We start from the raw sequence: 22,160 nt of genomic DNA, 5'->3' as shown, positions 1-22,160 counted from the left end.
ACAATATTGCTTGTTCGGAAGGTTGCCATGAGAAAGCATCTTTTTTCTAAAATACATGGCAGCATGGCTTAAATTTGCAAAGTTGCAACTAAACAAACTACAAGACCACTAGAACAATGTCCTATGGATAGACAAGACCGTAGTGGAGATGCTTGACTATAATGCACATAAACCAACCACATCGTATCAGCTCAAGCACAAAAAGTATATAGTATAATCTGTCAACTATAGCCAATTATTTGCATTACTCAGTAATTTCTTTTCTAAACTTCCCCCAATTGGCAGTGTTAGATGTCTTTTGGAACAATCCCACCAATGAGTGACCAATCCTTACCTGAGGCGTATGGAAGAGTTCTAATTTAAATGTATAATACTAAAAATACTAGATAATTACAAATACAACTATTGATATTTTTTATCAAACAATATAATATAATTTAATACATAGGCAGAATGTAGTTTAAGGACAACAAGAAGTTCACTGCCATCTTTTCTGAGTCCTTTTGCCTAAGGAACAGTGAATTCTGTCCAGATGTTAGAACAAATCTAATAATGCTCTCTCCTTGCCAATTAAGGCTGAGCTAACAGTTTGAGAATGTATTAATTAAATAAATCTGACATCACATGCCAAACGTGGTCACACTTGTACTAAATGAAATCCATCAGGGGAATTGCTGTGGCAAAGCTGGTTTACAATGGAGCAATATTTGTATAGCAGGACAGGAATTATTGTATCTTGCAGTGTTTTCAGCTCATCCATATGTTAAAAGATAAGGCCTTATTCATACAACATTGAAAAATGGCTGCGTGACGGCTGTTTACAGAATGTCTATGAGGCTATTTACATGTAAATTTTTTTATGGACTGTGTGAATGACCCGTAAAAAAAATAGGAAATTTTTGGCCATTCTTTATGGATTTGACTGTGAAGGAAAGTGATCAAGAGCTTTGTCAGATGATGTGGCAGCCAACGGGTCTTCTGGGAACTCATTCAGGACTGTTAGAAACCATTCCAGGTGACAACCTCATGAAGCTGATTGAGAACATGCAAAAAGTGTGAAAGCTGTTATCAAACAAAAAGTGAGATACTTTGAAGAATAAGAAGCCAACTTCTTATTTGTGGAGACTGGTTGGCAGTGCTATGTTGTCTCACAGTCCTCACACGTGATCCTATAAGAATAGGACTGCTGTGACCCCCAGATATAGCCAGCATAATGTAGCTGGATTTGAGTCCAACCAACTCCAGATATGGCGATTTGACTAAGTCCCTGGATTAACATCCTATCCCAAAAATTCCTAACTCGAAACCAACTTCAGATATGGTGATTTTGACTCGTTTGGCTTGTTTCTTATTAAGGATATTCACAGGTAGAAATATTGCAGACATGGCAGAATTAAACAGATTGCAAACAGTACAATTACAAAAATATGATATATTTGTTATATCATGGTGAGTTATCTGTTAAAAAAGGACTGCAGACACACCTATCACTAGGATAAAACAAAACTGTGGCCTACATTTACCAATAGTTAGACAATGTAAACTTTGATAGACAGTCTTGAAAGCCATTAGATTTACCTGATGCTGGAGCATATTTAGACAGTCTAGTACCACCTATTAGTAGCTTACATTAGTCCAGAATTTTGCGTAATGTTAAATATATATTTATAGATTTATAGGTCACTCTTTGTGGTTGCAATATTACAACATGTTATTAATGTTTTTTCCACAGCAGTACAAGTTACCTACATTATGAAAGGTGTGCAAAAAGAGTGCACGTTGAATAACAAATATTACTAAGCAATATCTGTATACACATAAAAACACATGCACATGCATACACAGCAATAATATGATACGCAGCTGACAATATTTGCTAACACAAATGTCAAGGACCTCGCAATGAGCAGTTTGTTTAGGCCTTTGATCAGACTCACAAGCTCTTAAGTAGCAGGGAGCCCAGGATTAGATACTATATTACAATAGGATACAGATTTAAACAGGATTTGACTTCAATAAAAGTCCTTACTGAATACACTGAAGCTGAATGCTTTATTTTATGTTTTGTTACTTTTGCCTACACTAATGGGGGTCTCTAAGCTCATGTTTAGTAACAGATTTCTCCAATCCTTCAACTGACAGAAGCTGGAAAGAAAGTGGGCAATGACCCATACTGAATCACAGTCAAGATGGACATTGTGAGGGTTGTTTAAGCGGTGGATAAGTGCTGACAGTCCTAAGGAGAGGTGAGTGCATTCATTTCCTTTGTGAGTCATTTGGAACAGAATTGGTAATTGCAGAGAAGAAAAAAAAAACAAATAGCCTAATACTTTCATCATGTGTAACACCACTAACGAGTGTAATGGACCACATTAAGGGATTTCCAGGAATAAAAAGACTCAAAAGTTTGTGTTTAGGATTTTAAAGATAAACTATGGAAATATGTCAAATAAAGAGGCATTGGCAGCAGGGCAGTTGCCCAGAGCAAAGGACAGTAAAGTTGGCTAAACTAGTAAAGAGATTTAACATCAAAAATCATCATTCCACATTTTCTTGAAATTCAGTCAACAACTTAAAAATTTGTGTTCTAGAATACAGACAATTAAATATAGCAATGAAAACTATTTGTGCATGGTTTAGCACCTAGACCCTTCAGATTGTACAATGCTGTTCACGATCGAACTAAAATGATAAAGGAAGGCAAAACATACCCTCTATACCAGAGTGTTGAATCCACTACAGGGTACGGGGTGGAGATTGTAAGTGTCTAGGGACCGTTAGTTTAGAAGTCAGCTGTGTGTTATACTGCTGTGCATCCTCTGCAGCCCCTGAGGGCTTGCCAACTTGCCACCTAGCCCAGAACTGGTATACAGCCCTCACACAGGGAATTATTGCTGTCAGCCCATAGAGGGAAAAGAGTGCCGACCTTTGGAGGAAGTCTTGGTTGCAGAACCTATCCGCTAGGACCCATTTATTTCCAGGTATCTGGGCTCCTGAGACTTCAGTTAACTCAGCCCCCATAGCCATAGCAGCAGAGGCAGAGACTTTATAGATTACTTATGAAGAAAGATATCATACCACCAATTTATTCTGGGCATCCCTTATCCCGGGATGGCAATAACCACCACAGTGGAAAGTACAACTCCCATCGGGAAGCTGCATGTGTTTCAAGTTATCACAGTAAAGTTACATCTTGGTTCAACTGCACCACTGCCTCCTGAGTCATTCCTGCAGTTACCATCAGGGCCCTTCCAAACACCTCCATACAGCTCAGGGTAAGACAGGACCCCTCTCCAACTGAAAGCCCTACAGGGGAAAACTACCACCACAACTAGGTACCATGGTTGCCCCCTCACTAGTATCTCAGCCTGGGAGGTGAGGTGGAGGAGTAGCTTTAGTGTCTTTAGCCAACCCATGATATTACTACTGCAATTACTACTCTCATCCTCCATTTCCATAAAAAAAAATTCTCATCGCACATGCTAGTAGACATACTCTAGTACTAGATAAAGGTTAACTGTTTTACAATTAGATACTGAATTCTTCTGGATTCCAGTAATTCCCTTGACTAGCTATGTTTTCCCTCAGTCTTCTATACTACTGCCAGTCATTTAAGTCTTATATTCTGATGCCCAAGGAGCATAAGCCAAGGACTACAAAGTTGTCAAAGATCAAGATCTTTTAGTTTTGCTTTTTCCTTTTGGCAGTACCAATGTGTAATATGTCAATACCAAATAACTGGTTCTGGAGGTGACTGCCATTTTCCTTCTTGCTTTCATCACTCAGCCTGGGAATTCATCTCATCAGCACTGTAGAAAACCCAGAAGCAGCAGTGTTTATTTCCTTTATTATTGACTTATTGGCAAAAGATCTTATTTCCGTCTATTAGGGCGGTCGAAAGTCAAAGGAATACTTTGAAGTGAGGTAAAAGTAAATGTTTCATGCAGGTGGATTTTTAAGAGCCTTCAGGCCAAAAACTTGACTTTGTACAGCTTTTTGACCTACATAGCAGTCTATTGGATTAGATGGTCAATACATTACTGGTGATTTGCCATACCAGCTGCTTGGCCCTGACCAAAAGAATACCAGAAAGAATTCACGGTAACATTTTATTCTAAAAACCAGTGGTGAAAACAACACATAACTCTGTAGCATGAAATATATAAGGTCAAATTTACAGATGACAAAGGTATTCATAACCTATGGCACTAGATACAACCATGGACCAAATGACTATATGTATAATACTTGTATATGTTTATAAGTGTAGAATGGGGAGGAGGGTGAGAGTGAGAGGAATGTGGGTAAAATTAGTGTTTATCTGTAGACTTGGTGATCATTGATGGAAATGGGTCTTGCACTGTATTAACTTATTTTGTATATTATGTTTACTCAGATTTTATTAAAGGGGTTTAAATTCACTTACTGGTAAAGATCTGCCTATCAAAGACAACGTAATGCAGCCACTACAATGCTAGCCAGTGAATCACACTTAGTGGGGCTGTGCAATACCACTGAGTACCAAAAGATTAGCCAAAGGGACCTTGTGAGGGCTGAACCTCCCATCTGACAACTCTGGCAAATGTAAGATGAGCCTGTGTCGGCCATGAATTTACAAGGAACATGAATCGAAAGATTCACATTGCTGTTTTTATTTCTGTTTTTTATTTCTATTGTACTACTCAGTTATTAGGAACAGAACAATAAAAATATGCAAAAGCTGTTATATGATGGATACGACCAGCGATCCAGTGGACTGCATTGTTTATAATGTGGTTTAGCAGGTTTCTGTCAAACAGTCCAGTATTTTACCAGACAAAATGCCACAACATGTGGAGCATGAAATGCAGACATGAATGGAACCTTTAACTACTAATATTGTAGTGTTTGCACAGTGTCCTATTCCTGGATGTTAGGGTCCATTCACACGGAGGAAAATGGTAAGGAATTTGGTGTGGAATTTCAGCGCTGAAAAAAAAGCCTCCCATTGACTTCAGCGCTGAAATTCCTCACCTGCCTATTACGTAGGATAGGGCCTGGCAATAGGAAGGGACAGTTGGGGGCTTCACCTTAGGGCTCACTGTCTCTTCTGTCCCGCCCCAGGGTTTTCAACAGCTACTGGGGAATTTCTGTCCTAGCAATTCCCTAACAGGAAGCTTCCTATCACATTCCCTACACGGATTCACCTATTTACTAATATATAAGCCGTCCCCAGCTTCCCCCATACTTGGCTTTGCAGAAGGGGGAGTCTTATTCCTCAACCTCCCCTACTGATTCTCCAACTCTTGTTCACAAGACTGACCCCAGTCTATACTATGTACAAACAGCAGAGTAGAGCGGAGGTGGTGATGTCACAGAGCACTGGCAGAAGAGGCGGAACGCAGGGACTTCCAGCATATCACTACAAACTAATAATTGGAAAATTGGTGACCTGCATATACTATATATTAGTATGTAAGCTTATCTAGTGCAGATAATGCACTGGTAAGCTATTAAAATCCCTCATAACCGATTAAATTGACAGTTAAGACTGTTGCATTTCCATGTGAGAACAATACATATTCCTGGTCCCAGTGGGGCACAGCTCCCAGAAATACTGCTTTTCTCTTCCTCTCTATTAGGTCCCTGCAGCACCTTCCCCTTTCCTCTAAAATGAATACCTGGCACATGCCTTGAGCCATCCACATCAACAGCGCAAATAACCTGAGCCATGTTAAACTATGGTTTTGATCAGATGGCCTACAACAGTCAATGACCTACAGCACTTTCAAAAGGTCAATGACTACAAGTAACCTGTCCCATACCATTTTCTGGTACATGGCTCACCAGAGATTAGCCACAAATTTTAATAACTGTCCAGAAAATGTTTTTTAAATGGGAAATAAGAGCTTAGCGCCAACCTCTGTTCAACACATTGACACCAAACCCCCATAGCAAATCTGCTACCACATACTATAATTTTTTTATTATACTACTAGACTCAATGGTGCAGAAATATCAATCAATATACATCAGAAATAGCATAAAAGCCTAGAAAACATTAGATCAAGTGGCTCTTTTTAAAGCAGGCTAGTGACCGCAAATAACCTGTACAACATGATATAAATCAGTCAATGGCAGCTTACATCTGTCATTGACAGCTTTAGACTACTGTACATGATTCAGTTTGCTCTTGTCCATTGAAAGTAGGCCAAAGACTGTGAGTAACCAGGACCATGTGATCAAAGGTGGTGTGGATTTTTTGCTATTTGTGGAGTATAGAGATTGATATTTGCGCCCTGTTAAGTCAATCAGTGTCATAAGAGATGCATCTGAAGTGCTGGTGTATAGATATACAGTACAGACCAAAAGTTTGGATACACCTTCTCATTCAATGAGTTTTCTGTATTTTCATGACTATGAAAATTGTAGATTCACACTGAAGGCATCAAAACTATGAATTAACACATGTGGAATTATATACTTAACAAAAAAGTGTGAAACAACTGAAAATATGTCATATATTCTAGGTTCTTCAAAGTAGCCACCTTTTGCTTTGATTCCTGCTTTGCACAGTCTTGGCATTCTCTTGATGAGCTTCAAGAGTTAGTCACCGGAAATGGTCTTCCAACGGTCTTGAAGGAGTTCCCAGAGATGCTTCGCACTTGTTGGCCCTTTTGCCTTCACTCTGTGGTCCAGCTCACCCCAAACTATCTCGATTGGGTTCAGGTCTGGTGACTGTGGAGGCCAGGTCATCTGGTGTAGCACCCCATCACTCTTCTTCTTGGTCAAATAGCCAAGGTGTGGAGGTGTGTTTGGGGTCATTGTCCTATTGAAAAATAAATGATGGTCCAACTAAACGCAAACCGGATGGAATAGCATGCCGCTGCAAGATGCTGTGGTAGCCATGCTGGTTCAGTATGCCTTCAATTTTGGATAAATCCCCAACAGTGTCACCAGCAAAGCACCCCCACACCATCACACCTCCTCCTCCATGCTTCACAGTGGGAAACAGGCATGTAGAGTCAATCCGTTCACCTTTTCTGCGTCGCACAAAGACACGGTGGTTGGAACCAAAGATCTCAAATTTGGACTCATCAGACCAAAGCACAGATTTCCACTGGTCTAATGTCCATTCCTTGTGTTCTTTAGCCTAAACAAGTCTCTTCTGCTTGTTGCCTGTCCTTAGCAGTGGTTTTCTAGCAGCTATTTTACCATGAAAGCCGGCTGCACAAAGTCTCCTCTTAACAGTTGTTGTAGATATGTGTCTGCTGCTAGAACTCTGTGTGGCATTGACCTGGTCTCTAATCTGAGCTGCTGTTAACCTGCGATTTCTGAGACTGGTGACTCAGATGAACTTATCCTCCGCAGCAGAGGTGACTCTTGGTCTTCCTTTCCTGGGGCGGTCCTCATGTGAGCCAGTTTCTTTGTAGCGCTTGATGGTTTTTGCAACTGCACTGGGGGACACTTTCAAAGTTTTCCCAATTTTTCAGACTGACTGACCTACATTTCTTAAAGTACTGATGGCCACTCATTTTTCTTTACTTAGCTGCTTTTTTTCTTGCCATAATACAAATTCTAACAGTCTATTCAGTAGGACTATCAGCTGTGTATCCACCTGACTTCTGCACAACACAACTGATGGCCCCAACCCCATTTATAAGGCAAGAAATCCCACTTATTAAACCTGACAGGGCACACCTGTGAAGTGAAAACCATTTCCAGTGACTACCTCTTGAAGCTCATCAAGAGAATGCCAAGAGTGTGCAAAGCAGGAATCAAAGCAAAAGGTGGCTACTTTGAAGAACCTAGAATATAAGACAGATTTTCAGTTGTTTCACACTTTTTTGTTAAGTATATAATTTCACATGTGTTCATTCATAGTTTTGATGCCTTCAGTGTGAATCTACAATTTTCATAGTCATGAAAATACAGAAAACTGTTTGAATGAGAAGGTGTGTCCAAACTTTTGGTCTGTACTGTATATGATTTCAGATAGCTTTGTAATTATGGGTGCAGTGGCCACATGTGAAAATGAGTGCTCTATCAGATGCACCAGCCACATCCTGGGTGTGTGTAGATTAAGGCTTCTATTATATCTATAGTGAAACCACCGGCATTGCTGTAGGTATAATTGACATGCTGTGACTTCCCAAAAACGCAACGGTTGTGGAAACCACAATATTTCTGCCGCTCATAGTTTACTGCAATGAGTGTATGGAATTCGCTAGAATCCCATTCACTTTAAATGGACTGAAAAACGCAGCATTTTTTGACACAGTGCTTACGGCCTAAATGATGATTTTCTCTGCAACAAGACTACACTTGGACAGAAAAACTGTATGTTCTCTAAGTCACTAGCTACCAATACACCATCATATAAGTGGTTTACAAGTGATTTTGGTGGGGGTATACTCCCTTTACATTCTAAATTCTAGTAAGATTTTCTCATAACAAAGGTTGATTCCCTACATAAAGTCTAGCAGGGACTACCTTAGTAATCAGGGTACCCTTTCCGCCATTGCACAAGAATTTTTCGGTTGGATACCTTGTCCTGATGTTGACGCTCTTATTTTCATTTTAAATTAAATCAGTCTTGCAAACTCTTTTTGGAATGCTTTAAAAACCACTTGAGATTTACTCGAGTTTCAAGCTTGTGAACATGAGCCGGTGGTTGCATCATCTGACACATGCTGTTTGAGGACTTTTCTTCATAAAGTGACTCACTGAAACAGCCGCTTTTAAACTTAAAGAGGCCCTGGGCAACAAGCTCATTGACATCCCCACGCCTCTCCTGCCTGCGCTATAGTGTTATTGTTGGATGTGCCAATACTCAATGGATATGACTGAACAGTTTGACTAAAGCCTCCACGCTTAAGACGTGTGACAGCTGCTGTTGTGCCGGTCCACTATTGGTCAGCTCGCATTATGATTTCATCAATCAAAGAAGCCCTTGGGGTGACTTGTCTTTTGCTCTGTTAATTGTGTGAATATTTATAAAGCTGGTTCTCATTTTAATGGCACAAGATGACACAAAACTTAAAAGGAAATATGCAGCTCTAAGAATGTGAAGCAAGAGAAAGAGGTAGGGAACTTGGCGCGGTCATTAACGTGCTCAGAGATTTCCGTTATGACCAATAAAAATTATTGATCATGAAATATTATTTCTATGACTGTGTTACTTACGGAAACATTTATACAAGATTGCCATGGAAAAAAAACAACATTCCAATACGCCCTTAGAAGAGATGTACATTACACCATAATGTGGTTTATATGCCTTCCTCTATAGAGATACACCTGTTGGTGTTCATGTATAATGCAAACTCAGAACTTTAGTACTAAATGGCATCTATTTCTTTTCAATTTACCAGTATTTTAGTTACAATAAATATAGTTAGGTTATGTTCACATCGGTGTTGCCTTCAGAGTGTCCATCTGAAAACGACAGGTGAAAAAATGTCCTGTAGAGACCCAGCATACCACATCATAGTCAAAGGGGGCTGTCTGACAGACCAGAACAATGGACAGCCCAACGCTAGTGTTCACCTGCATAAAGCTATCAGGTATTTTCCACATTGTCTAAGGGGGCGTTCACACTACCGTCGGTGTCCGACATGTAGTGTCCGCTCCTAGTGTCCGCTCAAAATCTGTCACGGACACTAGGAGCGGACACTAGATGTGTCCGTGACACCTGTCATTCAAATGAATGGGCATCGGGTGCGTTCTTTTGCACTCCGTGCCCGTCCTTTCCTGTCCGCAAGAGAAGATGTCCGACTTCTCAAGCGGACAGAAAAGCCCTGCATGCAGGGTTCCTCTGTCCGCTTGAGAAGTCGGACATCTTCTCTTGCGGACAGGGAAGGACGGGCACGGAGTGCAAAAGAACGCACCCGATGCCCATTCATTTGAATGACAGGTGTCACGGACACAGCTAGTGTCCGCTCCTAGTGTCCGTGACAGATTTTGAGCGGACACTAGGAGCGGACACTACATGTCGGACACCGACGGTAGTGTGAACGCTCCCTAACACACACTTAATTACTCCCTTTTCTATAACATGCTACAGTTCACTACACTACAGTTCTTGGCTGCTATGTAAAAACACAAGCCCATCCTATGTTCTCTAGAAAGTAAGTACATGGAAAGCTGAATCATACGGAGGAGTTACTTGTCCCCAATACATGTCCACCCTTGTTTGTGGAAACAGCATAGTAACAGAAAACCTCTTTCAAAGATTGCAAGAAACATGCAAGACATGGCATACCAACTGTTTACAAGAGGACTACAGGGTTCAATCTTCTTTACCTAGGTAGTAGGCATCATTATTGTACAAGTTCCGCTTAGGCAAGACTATATATATTACAATATTAGTTTGTTTATGTTTACAATACTTTTTAAAGTATTTTTAAAAGCAAAAAAATTTTTTTTAAAAAAACCCATCCAAACATGCTGTATAAGACATGTCAAAATATGCAATGAGTTTAGTACATGTTATGTCGGAGATTCAAGCTATGTACAGAATCAAACACTCCTCTGGGGTAGATCCCAGCAGAAGTAGCAACTCAGAACCACAAAAAGTTCCTGCCTGGTATATTATAAAAAGTAAAGTGTTTTACACCACCGCCGCTGTCTGCTCAGGGATTTCCGTCCTAAACCATGGATAAAACTGGACAGGGGACGGCTTGCCGGCAGTCAGCTTTAAAAACCATTCATTTCAATGGGTTTTTAAAGGTGACCACCGGTGTCCGTATGCAGCCTCTCTGCCTGGAAACCTTTTTTTTTTTTTGCACGGACACAAAGTCGTATATGCAGAGAGGCTACATATGGACACCGGCGGTCACCTTTAAAAACCCATTCAAATGAATGTTTTTTAAAGCTGACTGCCGGCAAGCCGTCCCCTGTCCAGTTAGCCCAGGGTTTTAAGACAGAAACCCCTGGGCGGACAGCGGCAGTAGTGTGAACGCCCCCTTATTATAAAAGGGACGCAGCCTTTTTATTTCTTATATAATATGCATCATCACATTAATACAACTCTATAAAGCACTACAATTTTTGTCCATACAATGAATCACAAGGTATGAAATGTTGAATTAGACTCTCTTTTCATCAAGAGAAAAAAACATGTTTCCTTGTATTAAAAAGAACAGTTAATAAATGTACATGGGCGTCCAGTCTAAGCCGGTGTCATAATGTGTAACCAACACGCTGCCATGACAGTGGCACATTTCTGGACCTGCTAGCTCTTTCACACTAACAGATACTAGATAAACACATTGTGTAATTCTGAAGGGAAACTTGAGATGGAAGCGTAATTTAATATGTCAGCCTGCACAGCCAGAGGAAGCAAAAAGAAAAAAATCATTGTGGATCTAATAAATACAATATGAACGATTTAACATAACATGTCATCGTGTGACAAGGTAGTTATTCTTTTAAGCAGGTGCACTGCAATTTTAGGAAAATGTAATCTTCAGAGGGCTGTGCGGTACAATAGATGGCAGCTTGATGGGATTTGGCAGCCTTTCAAATGTAATGGTATTTTTTTTCTCCCTTCTTTAAATCTTCCATCAGTGAGAAAGGGTCGTTGCCAGGACTTAAGACCCGGCTCTGGATACAGAAAGGCTCAAATTCCCATTTGGGGCACGCTGCCAGGACTCTACAAGAGCCAACTGAAGAGAACTACTACATCAAGTTCATTAAGCTAACTGAATAAAAAATACTATACCTATTGGTAAATAAAAAGTAAGTCTATACTACTGCGGATTAAGTGCAGGATTAGTAGGAAGGTGCTGGATTCAGGTTTTTTGTTGTTGTTGTTTTATACCAGGTTAGGAGGTTGAACTTATACTGAGTATTGAGTCGATATAATTATATTTCTTTAACCCTTTCACTGCCAGGAACAAGTTTCTTGTGTTTTGGAGCATATTTTATTGTGTGTTTATCTCAGTATATATCAATTCTTTCCGAAATGTCAAAATGAACTGAAACCTCAAGGACTGGACGTATACTGCTGATTTGGTTAAGAAGACAGATGTGCGTTTGCTATGTTGGAATGGAGTTCGTCTGTTGAAAAGTGTTCCGAGCATATTCAGATGGATTTTTTTTCTACAGCAGGTTATCATAAATAGTTGTCAACCATACAGGGCTGGGGAAAATGTTCTGGTCATAGCAAAATGTGCTGTTTAATGACAAAACCAAACAAGGCAGAAATGAGAAATCTTCTTAAAGGGTAATTTCACACAGAGTTCTTTGGTCAGGATTTTTAGGCAATATCCGCCTCAAAATCCTGACCAAAAAGGTGGCTCCCATTGAAATCAATGGAAGCCACTCAGGAGTTTTTTCCGGGAGCTATTGCTTCCGGCTCCCAGAAAAAAAGAAGCGAGATACTCATTCTTACGGCCAAGTCACCTCGTGATTCAGCAGGAAGACACTCCCTCCTCCGGACTAGGCCCATTCATTAGGCCCAGAGTGCAGTACATCGGCTTTCAGTCACGGCTACCCCTGTGAACTTGCCCTAAGTTTTGTTTTTTTGTAAGATGGCTTCACAATTATTTTTTATTATTATTGTTATTATTATTAGCATTTTGCTAACTAAATCATAAGTCCTTTGTTATCGTTCCTCTTTTTTCTGGATCCACTTCTGGTAGTGGCTCAAAGAACTGCATGTAAAACTATAAGAGCTGCAGTATTTAATTAAAAAAAAAAGTCATGTGTGAAATTATCCTCGTGGCAATTTTTTTACTGACTCAAACTAAAACACTAAAATGGTGGAAACACACAGTACTTGTGCCAATATGTGGCCACTGCTACCAACACACTAATTCTCAGTTCAGCCCGCCCAGAGTCACTGCCTTGACACCCTACCGCATACAGGTTACCCCAAACTCCTTTCATAAGCAATGGACACAAACTGAACAACTCTATGGATATCTGTGTACTATAGATGGAGAAGTACAGTAGGTCTAGTATAAGGATATAGGGATGCATCGGCCACCATTGCAGTTCCAAGGCTCCGAGTCACCAGGTGCCTCAGAAAACATGCCTGTTCTAAGAACTCACTGACGTTCTAGGATTGGTGTGTCTTTCTTTACTGCAAGCAGATCATATGGCACCCCAACCCACCTGGCCTTGCTGGCTACTGCCTCTTCCAAGTATCCCCCTATGAGCTGGACTTTACTTCTGAGGGCCATCTCCTCCACTAGCACAGGGGCAGCCCTTAAATAGGGTCTAATCTTACATTGTGGGTAGCTGGGCCAGACATCGAACAGGCCATACTACAGTAGAGCAACACATAACTTCTCCCGTGATGCAATGTAAGGCCTGGTTCACATCTGCATTCGGGATTCTGTTTGGTGAGTCTGCTTGAGGACCCCCAAATGGAGACCTATATGCATAGAAAAGCGGTTTTATGCGGAATCCACATGGACCCATTATAATCTATGGGTCCACGTGTTTTCCCAGGTAACCGCTTTTCTATGCGTATACGTTTTCGTTCAGGGATCCCCAAGCAGACTCCCTAAACGGAAACCCAAACACAGATATGAATCGAGCCTAAGGGTCCAACTTAGTTCCAGCTGTAAGGAACCATTGAACAATTCAGTTCCTAAAATTTCTAGAGCAGTGAACAGAAAATTATCTGCACCAATAAAAGCAACATGAGTATGCATAAAGTGCATCAATCACCACAGCTCAAGTACATTGTAACACATATAATACAACCATTAAACTCCACTATGTCAAGTTGTGATGCACTAAGTGCATTTGCGTTTCCGCTATGCTAACAGACGCAGTCTGTACAGGAGTTTAGCACTACCCTTTGCAACAGTCCAACTGTACAAGGTGTGCATCCACACCACCTTACAGCTCACAAACCTGACAATTGCAATACAGAGTATTTCAAAAGATGGTTGTGACTATTGTTGAGTGAACTTGACCTGAACCAGAACTCCATTGAAATCAATGGGGATCAGAACTTAATGATAGTAAGGGGTAGAGGGCTACAAAAGTGCCCCGCAAAGATTGGGGTAGAGAAAATACTTAAAATAATAACCCAAAATTTTAAAAAATGTATTTAAAAAAAATGAAAAACAAATAAAATAATAATTTTGAAACATGTGGTAGAGGTCCAGGAGTGGAGGAGGAGGAGGAGGAGGACGAGGAGGAGGTGGAGGTGGAAGAGGGGGAGAGGGAGGTAGCCAACACATTAACACCTCACTCAGAGCTGGCACAGCCAAGTCCTGTGGGATCCATGCCTGGTTCATCTTAATGAACGTAAGTATATCTATGTTGACTGTGGATAAGTGGATCAATTTGTCAGTGATAACACCCCCTGCAGTGTTGAACACACGTTCTGGTAGGACACTTGCCGAAGGTCAGGCCAGTACCTCCAAGGCATAGAGGCTCTGGCCACGTGTCCAATTTACCAACCCAGAAATTGAACGGGGAGGACCCATCACTCAGTACCATCCACCATGTGAGTCAAATTCTGCACTAGTAGACAGTATGGGTACACACACAGTTATTGTTACTGTGCTAGGAGACAGTACAGGTACACACACAGTTTACTGTCACTGCCCTAAAAAGGCCAATTTTTATTTCTAGGCTAGCTGTCCCTCACCGTATCCGGCTCCTCTCCCTACCTTGCTGCAATGCCCTATAAAAGGACAATTATTAAATTTAGCTAAGGCCTCTAACTGAGGCCTCCTATCTTCAGCTGCAGCCTCTCCCTACTTAGCCGGAATGGTGACGGGACCTGTGACCCTGCCTCTTATACAGAGAGGTCACATGTCTTATCTGGCCACTCACAGCAATGCCAATACTGGGCATGTCTGTGGGCTTAAAGCTGGTTGATTTGACTGCTCAGAGGTCAATCAACCACCTTTAGGGATGAGTTGAACCCGAACTTCAGCACTGAAGCACCAGAACCCAAGAAGTTTGGCATGGACTGTGTGGTTCGGGTTCTGTGACCACCAGTTGTGATTTGTCCACTCACAAGATATTGTTAGTAATGGCATGGCTGTACATGTGGTTCAGTGTAAGTTTATGTACATGAAGACTAGTGGTAAAGCACAGACTGAACTATGAAATAACTGAACTATGGGAAGCTGTGGCTTAGTTTATTGTAGGCACAGGGCTGCAGGTAACGTGTGTGAGGAAAGAAATGGCGCAGTCATGAGGATATGAATAACTGAAGGTGCAGAGTACTCCAGACTAGTGATACAGCGGTTCTTCAAGGTATTAATTGGTTCCAGGACAACTATTAGCTAATAGATAACTATTATTTTTGTTCTGAAGACCCCATTATGTTACCAAAACTAATGAGAATTGAATATTAAAGAAAGTTAATCAGATAACTAGTATAGATCTAGCAAATCTTTATACATGAATATTACATAGAGCTGCTGGAAGCTGTAAATCACTTTCTGTGATGATGGCAGAAGCTTTTTCAGGTTGCTGAAAAATATAAATAGTGCAACAAAAAAATAATGTTGCGCACTATACTGCACTACACTGTAGAGAAATCCTACTAGTCGGGCAGCCGGTGCATGCACTTCACTTATATTAGGGTTTTACCAGTGAAATGACCATGCTGATTTGTTGGAACCTCCAGACGAGCGTCGCATGTTGTCTGGTTTCCAGTTACAACCGTCCAGAAAATGTTGGGACCACTATATGTGCATCTTGGGAAACAGTGCAGTAAACTTACGATTTCAGATGCATTTCTCCTTTAGATAAAATCCATTCATATAACTTACTACTTGTCGTATCTTTCACATAAATTTTCTTGACACTTATGCTTCTCCAAACCTAAATAGCCCTTCATGTGGAGAGAAATAATTATTTTATCTGATTAATACCAGACCATTGCAACATCACAGACTTGCAGAACTTCCTGAAACCACCACTGACATTTGAGTCCGATTTTGTAGGATAATAGTTTAAAAATGTATCAGAAGCTTGGAAAATGATTAACAGATCGAAATGTATTAACCAAGAGCAACATCCAAAATGCCTCGCAAAACTGAAATAAACTGGAATTAGAGCCAGTCAGGAAAGAGAAATAGCCAGGAAGGAAGCATTGAGTTTGAAGTGATATGACAAGCAATTACTAAAAGCAGACAGCAACTGGCCTCCAAGGATTCAAGATTAGTTCTCTACCTAATAAATTAATCTGATCCTATAGATGTGAGAAAGACCCTCTTCTACCAGAGGCAGGTGTCTTTCCTACAGGAGCAGGCTAAGGTTCTGTTGGTGGATCCCCTGCTGATGAGTTGTTGAGGTCTCGAAACACATCTTGTACATGATGGGTGTGCCAGCGAGTGGGTTTTATTTGCCAAGAGTGTCCTTTCTGAGGATGGCCCTCAAGATGAATAGTGAATCTCGAGAAACATTGCTGAATTCCCTAGTGTAGAAGTCGTTGATGTGGTAGAAAAGAGTCCATTGATCCGAGCTAAGAATGGTGAAATGGAAAGATTCAGGTCTTCAGTGAATGAGGAGTGATCATCTGTACTCTGCTCCCTACAAGAACTACGTCTGAAGCGCTGCTGTGACTGAACGCAGTCACAAGACTTGGATCTTGCATGGCTGCTTGAGAGTATAAGAGCTGAAAGTAGGAGAGAGGTGAGGGACATGCACTGCTGAAGGTTTTATCATGATGAGACTACTTGTGAACACGCATCTCCTTGGACCAAGAAGTCACATGATACACCTGTTGCAGCCATGTTATGGACTAGAAGAGCTTGTGCGTTGGCAGCCCTGTGCAGTCGAGTGGCCCATCTTTAGGGGGTGTACACAGATAGGAATCAGCCTCCCATTCATTTTAATGGGAGGCAGTACCTGACTTTTTCAACTAGGAGAAAAAAAATAGCATCCTTCTCATTCTTCAGGCGGTTTCCATCTGAAAGCTCCCATTGAATTTAATGGGAGGAAGATGTCTTTCGAGGTAGAATTTGACAAATGTTTGCAGAATTTGGACCTGCCCAATAAAGGCATAATAAGTAAAATAAAGTAGCACTCTTCTCCAAATTCAACTTGAAATTCTGTGTCAAAATCCACATCAGTTTTGTCAAGTAGAAAAAATCTGCGACATATTCCTGAAGAAGAAATTTTCTGCTTGACAAATTCAGCATCAAATTCCTACGTGTGAACACTTCCTTAGAGGCAGTAAATGTATAACAAATACAACACAGGATAATTTACTATAAACAGAATATATACTGGGGTTTTTTTTACATAAGGGAGAAAAAACATCAGTAACGTGGTTCCACCATTTACATAATCATTGGGTTTCAATACTGGAGTGTTTTAGGGGGGGTTTGCAGTTGTCACTATAGAGTTTGTATAAAAGATGCAATTCTAGTACATTGCTTCTAGAGAAATGTCTATGGAAAACTACATGTAAAAAATGGTTGTAATATCTAAATACATTTCTCCTTTGACTTGTAAAGTGCTGCGGAATATGTTGGCACTACATAATGTTATTGTTACTTCAACTACACCTGAAGCAGTGATAAAACCTAAAAAAAATACAACCATTATGCTACAGTTTCAATGTCACACTATTTCTTCTTCAAGAGTAAAACACCTGCTATAATGTAATGCAACAGCAAATACATACACTCACCGGCCACTTTATTAGGTACACCATGCTAGTAACGGGTTGGACCCCTTTTGCCTTCAGAACTGCCTCAATTCTTCGTGGCATAGATTCAACAAGGTGCTGGAAGCATTTCTCAGAGATTTTGGTCCATATTGACATGATGGCATCACACAGTTGCCGCAGATTTGTCGGCTGCACATCCATGATGCGAATCTCCCGTTCCACCACATCCCAAAGATGCTCTATTGGATTGAGATCTGGTGACTGTGGAGGCCATTGGAGTACAGTGAACTCATTGTCATGTTCAAGAAACCAGTCTGAGATGATTCCAGCTTTATGACATGGCGCATTATCCTGCTGAAAGTAGCCATCAGATGTTGGGTACATTGTGGTCATAAAGGGATGGACATGGTCAGCAACAATACTCAGGTAGGCTTTGGCGTTGCAACGATGCTCAATTGGTACCAAGGGGCCCAAAGAGTGCCAAGAAAATATTCCCCACACCATGACACCACCACCACCAGCCTGAACCGTTGATACAAGGCAGGATGGATCCATGCTTTCATGTTGTTGACGCCAAATTCTGACCCTACCATCCGAATGTCGCAGCAGAAATCGAGACTCATCAGACCAAGCAACGTTTTTCCAATCTTCAATTGTCCAATTTCGATGAGCTTGTGCAAATTGTAGCCTCAGTTTCCTGTTCTTAGCTGAAAGGAGTGGCACCCGGTGTGGTCTTCTGCTGCTGTAGCCCATCTGCCTCAAAGTTCGACGTACTGTGTGTTCAGAGATGCTCTTCTGGCTACCTTGGTTGTAACGGGTGGCTATTTGAGTCACTGTTGCCTTTCTATCAGCTCGAACCAGTCTGGCCATTCTCCTCTGACCTCTGGCATCAACAACGCATTTCCGCCCACAGAACTGCCGCTCACTGGATGTTTTTTCTTTTTCGGACCATTCTCTGTAAACCCTAGAGATGGTTGTGCGTGAAAATCCCAGTAGATCAGCAGTTTCTGAAATACTCAGACCAGCCCTTCTGGCACCAACAACCATGCCACGTTCAAAGGCACTCAAATCACCTTTCTTCCCCATACTGATGCTCGGTTTGAACTGCAGGAGATTGTCTTGACCATGTCTACATGCCTAAATGCACTGAGTTGCCGCCATGTGATTGGCTGATTAGAAATTAAGTGTTAACGAGCAGTTGGACAGGTGTACCTAATAAAGTGGCCGGTGAGTGTAGTATTTTAACATACCCTTGTTTTGCAGGACAGTATATGGGGTGAGAACCTCCCAGTTTGTAGTTTGAAAGGGCAACAGCACTCCCCTTCATTGTTTATTAGGGACAATTCCATACATAGTAACTGTTACAGCTCAGTCCTATTCACTTGGATGGGGCAAAGCTGTTATAACTGTAATACTAGGCACATTCTATACAGGTATACGGCTTATTAGCAGCTCAATGCCTGCAATTACAATAATAATATATAAGAGACTGCTTATAACTGTCTCATATAACAATGGGACTCTAATCTATCTTTTTTCTTCCTGAAACATTACATAAAAATAAAAAAGCCATCAATATGAAGGCAGTCTCCGAGTTTTCTCTCTTCAGTAAGGGAATACTGCCACAAAGTGGTTGGAAATATAATTTCATGCACAGCTTTATTCAGCAACCCTCCTAATCTCTGAGATTGGAGAATTTACAATCTCAGATAACTAAGCGGTATAATTTTTTAATCATTATATTAAATGCCTGAAGAGAAGATTAACATCTCTGTTTTATGCTTTCAGCGAAATTGATTCTGCATATTCAATAGATTACAGAAGTGATAGGAACTGTGCAAAAATGTACGAATGTAACCAAATCCATTCCATAAACCCTTGTTCAACCCTGAAATTTAGGCCGGGTTCACATGGGGTGTTTTGGACCAGAACCTGAGGCAAGGCTGCGTCAGGTTGCGGTCCAAAATACGGGTAGGCTCGACTGAATGCCGGTGCAGTGCACTCCACTCTGTATTAGGTGACTCCGCCTGAAGATTGAGCATGTCCGTTCTTTTTTTCTGGGAGCCAGAACAAATGGATACAGCCTCAAAATCCTGACCAAAATACCCTATGTGAATTCAACCTTATAGTAGGTATGGGTTGTGAACAAAGAATGCTCTTTTATGAAAAGTACTACGCCTTCTATTATTTTTGGATCACAGATTTGTTAAGAAAATATACAATAGCTTTCACTGTAAAGATGACTATTTATTGTGGTTCCACCTATGTATGTGAAGGGACTTGTCTCACCTATAACTACCAGATACATCCGTTATTATTCACTGCATAGGATTATGAAGGAGGTCATCTTGGTCAATGATTTATAGTAGCTCCATGGGCCATAGGAGCCTGTTCTCTACAGATGGCCCATTGTTTTCTATAGAAGACTGTTGTGAGCATGTTCTGTGACATGGAGAGTTCATTGTGCAGGGGAGAATAAGTGACCTGTGACCACCACCTATTGCCAATGGTGGATTTTGTGTTACCTGTCTGCTGATTTTGTGTTATAATAACATGTTACTTGCTTTTGTCTTTGTCATTCAGCCCATGATAACACTGAGGAGGCTGACGAAACGTGATCTCTACAGAACAGGAAAAGTCGGCTTCTTGTGAGGCTCAGGCTGTGTACACTTTCTCATTGGTTTTTTTTTCTCTAATTTTTCTATTTCACCAGAAAAGCAGCAAAAGGTAAAACATTGAGTGCAAGATCCCTCATATGAGTTCCTGCTAAACTCCATATACTTGCAATGGGTCCATCAAGTTTCATTCCTGGTGGACATCATTTTAACAAGAAGAATAGAGTAGCGGGTTGTGGTATTTTAAGTATGACAGAACATCCGACAGAGGGTCCACACAGAACCTCATACTGAAATGTGAATAGAACCTTAATGGTTAGTCTGCCATTTTTTTTAAACATTGGCCCTGAAATGAAAAATTAAAAACCAAAAAAATCACTTATTTAAAAAAAACCAAACTTGACGTAAACAACAGGCCAAATGTAAACAAATGCAGAAATAACTCCATTTTCAAACACTGTTATGCTTGATAAGAAGGGGAACAATTTCAGTGGATGATTTCTTCAAAGAAAAGTAGATTGAGTCCACCAGAAATAACACCATACCCACAGCGTTCTGCGGACTTCATGTACCAATGCCTATTATGCCCAGTTAGGAACACGGCCTAATAGGCATCTACTAAAATTTACAATATACTGTCAGAAAACACTCTTAAAAATTATTTAAAAAAAAAAAAAAACCACAGTACAACTTGGAAAAAGAAACATATTCCCAATTCTTATATTAATAATAAATAAAGTTGCAGTGCCATAAAAATAAAAAAATAAAAATTTACTTCATATTTATCCTGCATGGTGAACACCAAAGCCAAATTAAGGAGAATTAGGGCTCCTTCACACAGAGTTTACGCTCCGCTCATTCAGACACGTATACACGAGCGACGATCGTGTCAAAACACATCCCATTCACTTCAATGGGAGCGTGCGTAAAGCCGGCTTTACACGCACTCCCATTGAAATGAATGGGATGTGTTTTGAAGCACTCGTGTATACGTGTCTCAATGAGCGGAGTGTACACTCCGTGTGAAGGGGCCCTACTATGGTAAATTTACCAGTGATGGGAGGGACATTACAATGCAAAATCTTGAATTTGGACACAGATAGGCACTTGCTATACGTTGGCCCATTGTATGATATTACATAGTTTCTGGACATTATCTGGAGGTTGCCGGCTGGGTATTAATCCCATCTGATCAGAGTGGGCCAATGGTTGGAACAAGCTACTTAAACAGGAAGCTAAGATAGATGAAAAGATTTTCATATCTAAATTTAAGAGTGATATTGCCTTGTATTTGGTGGGGTAGTGCTGTTATTAAAGTGCTGAGGTGTCTGTTCTTTTTAACTGATACTACCAGACGAAAATGTGGGACTTGCAGGAATTTTTCCGATGAACACTGTGGTAGTCATGACCCACATCATTAAAATTAAACCCATAAAATAATGACGGAGTTGCAAGCTTTCATTTTCCCCAGACTAAACATATGGTTACTCTGGCTGAAAGTTCTGTTCTTAGAAATGTGGATATAGAAATCTGCAAAAAAAAAAGATTATGCTATATTCTTAAGGTCCAAACTAGGATGTGTTTTAACCCTTTAGGGACATAGCCAGTTTTGGCCCTAATGCTCGCGATTTGTTCAGACAAACATCTGTATTAATTTTGTCAATGTAGCTGTTTGAGGGCTTGTCTTTTGTGGGATATGTTATATTTTGAAAGGCACCTTTTGGGATGTATAATCACGTTTCTCTGAAATTAAGACAGTATTATGTTTTGCTCCGAATGGTAGGTTAAGGCTTATTTTCAGGGGATGTCTTATTTTTTTTCCCCTTTACATCAAAAACTATTTTAGAGTTAGCAAGTCCGAATGGTGGATGGGCTCTCACACACTGATCTGTGTCACTCCTGTCTCAGGCCCCTTGCCATTGCAGCAGCGTTCCACTGCAGCCAGTGTAGCAGTTGGTTCCCTC

This window comes from Leptodactylus fuscus, chromosome 7, assembly GCF_031893055.1.
Source record: "Leptodactylus fuscus isolate aLepFus1 chromosome 7, aLepFus1.hap2, whole genome shotgun sequence".
NCBI classification, from domain to species: domain Eukaryota; kingdom Metazoa; phylum Chordata; class Amphibia; order Anura; family Leptodactylidae; genus Leptodactylus; species Leptodactylus fuscus.
Note: the sequence above shows the minus strand (reverse complement) of the source record.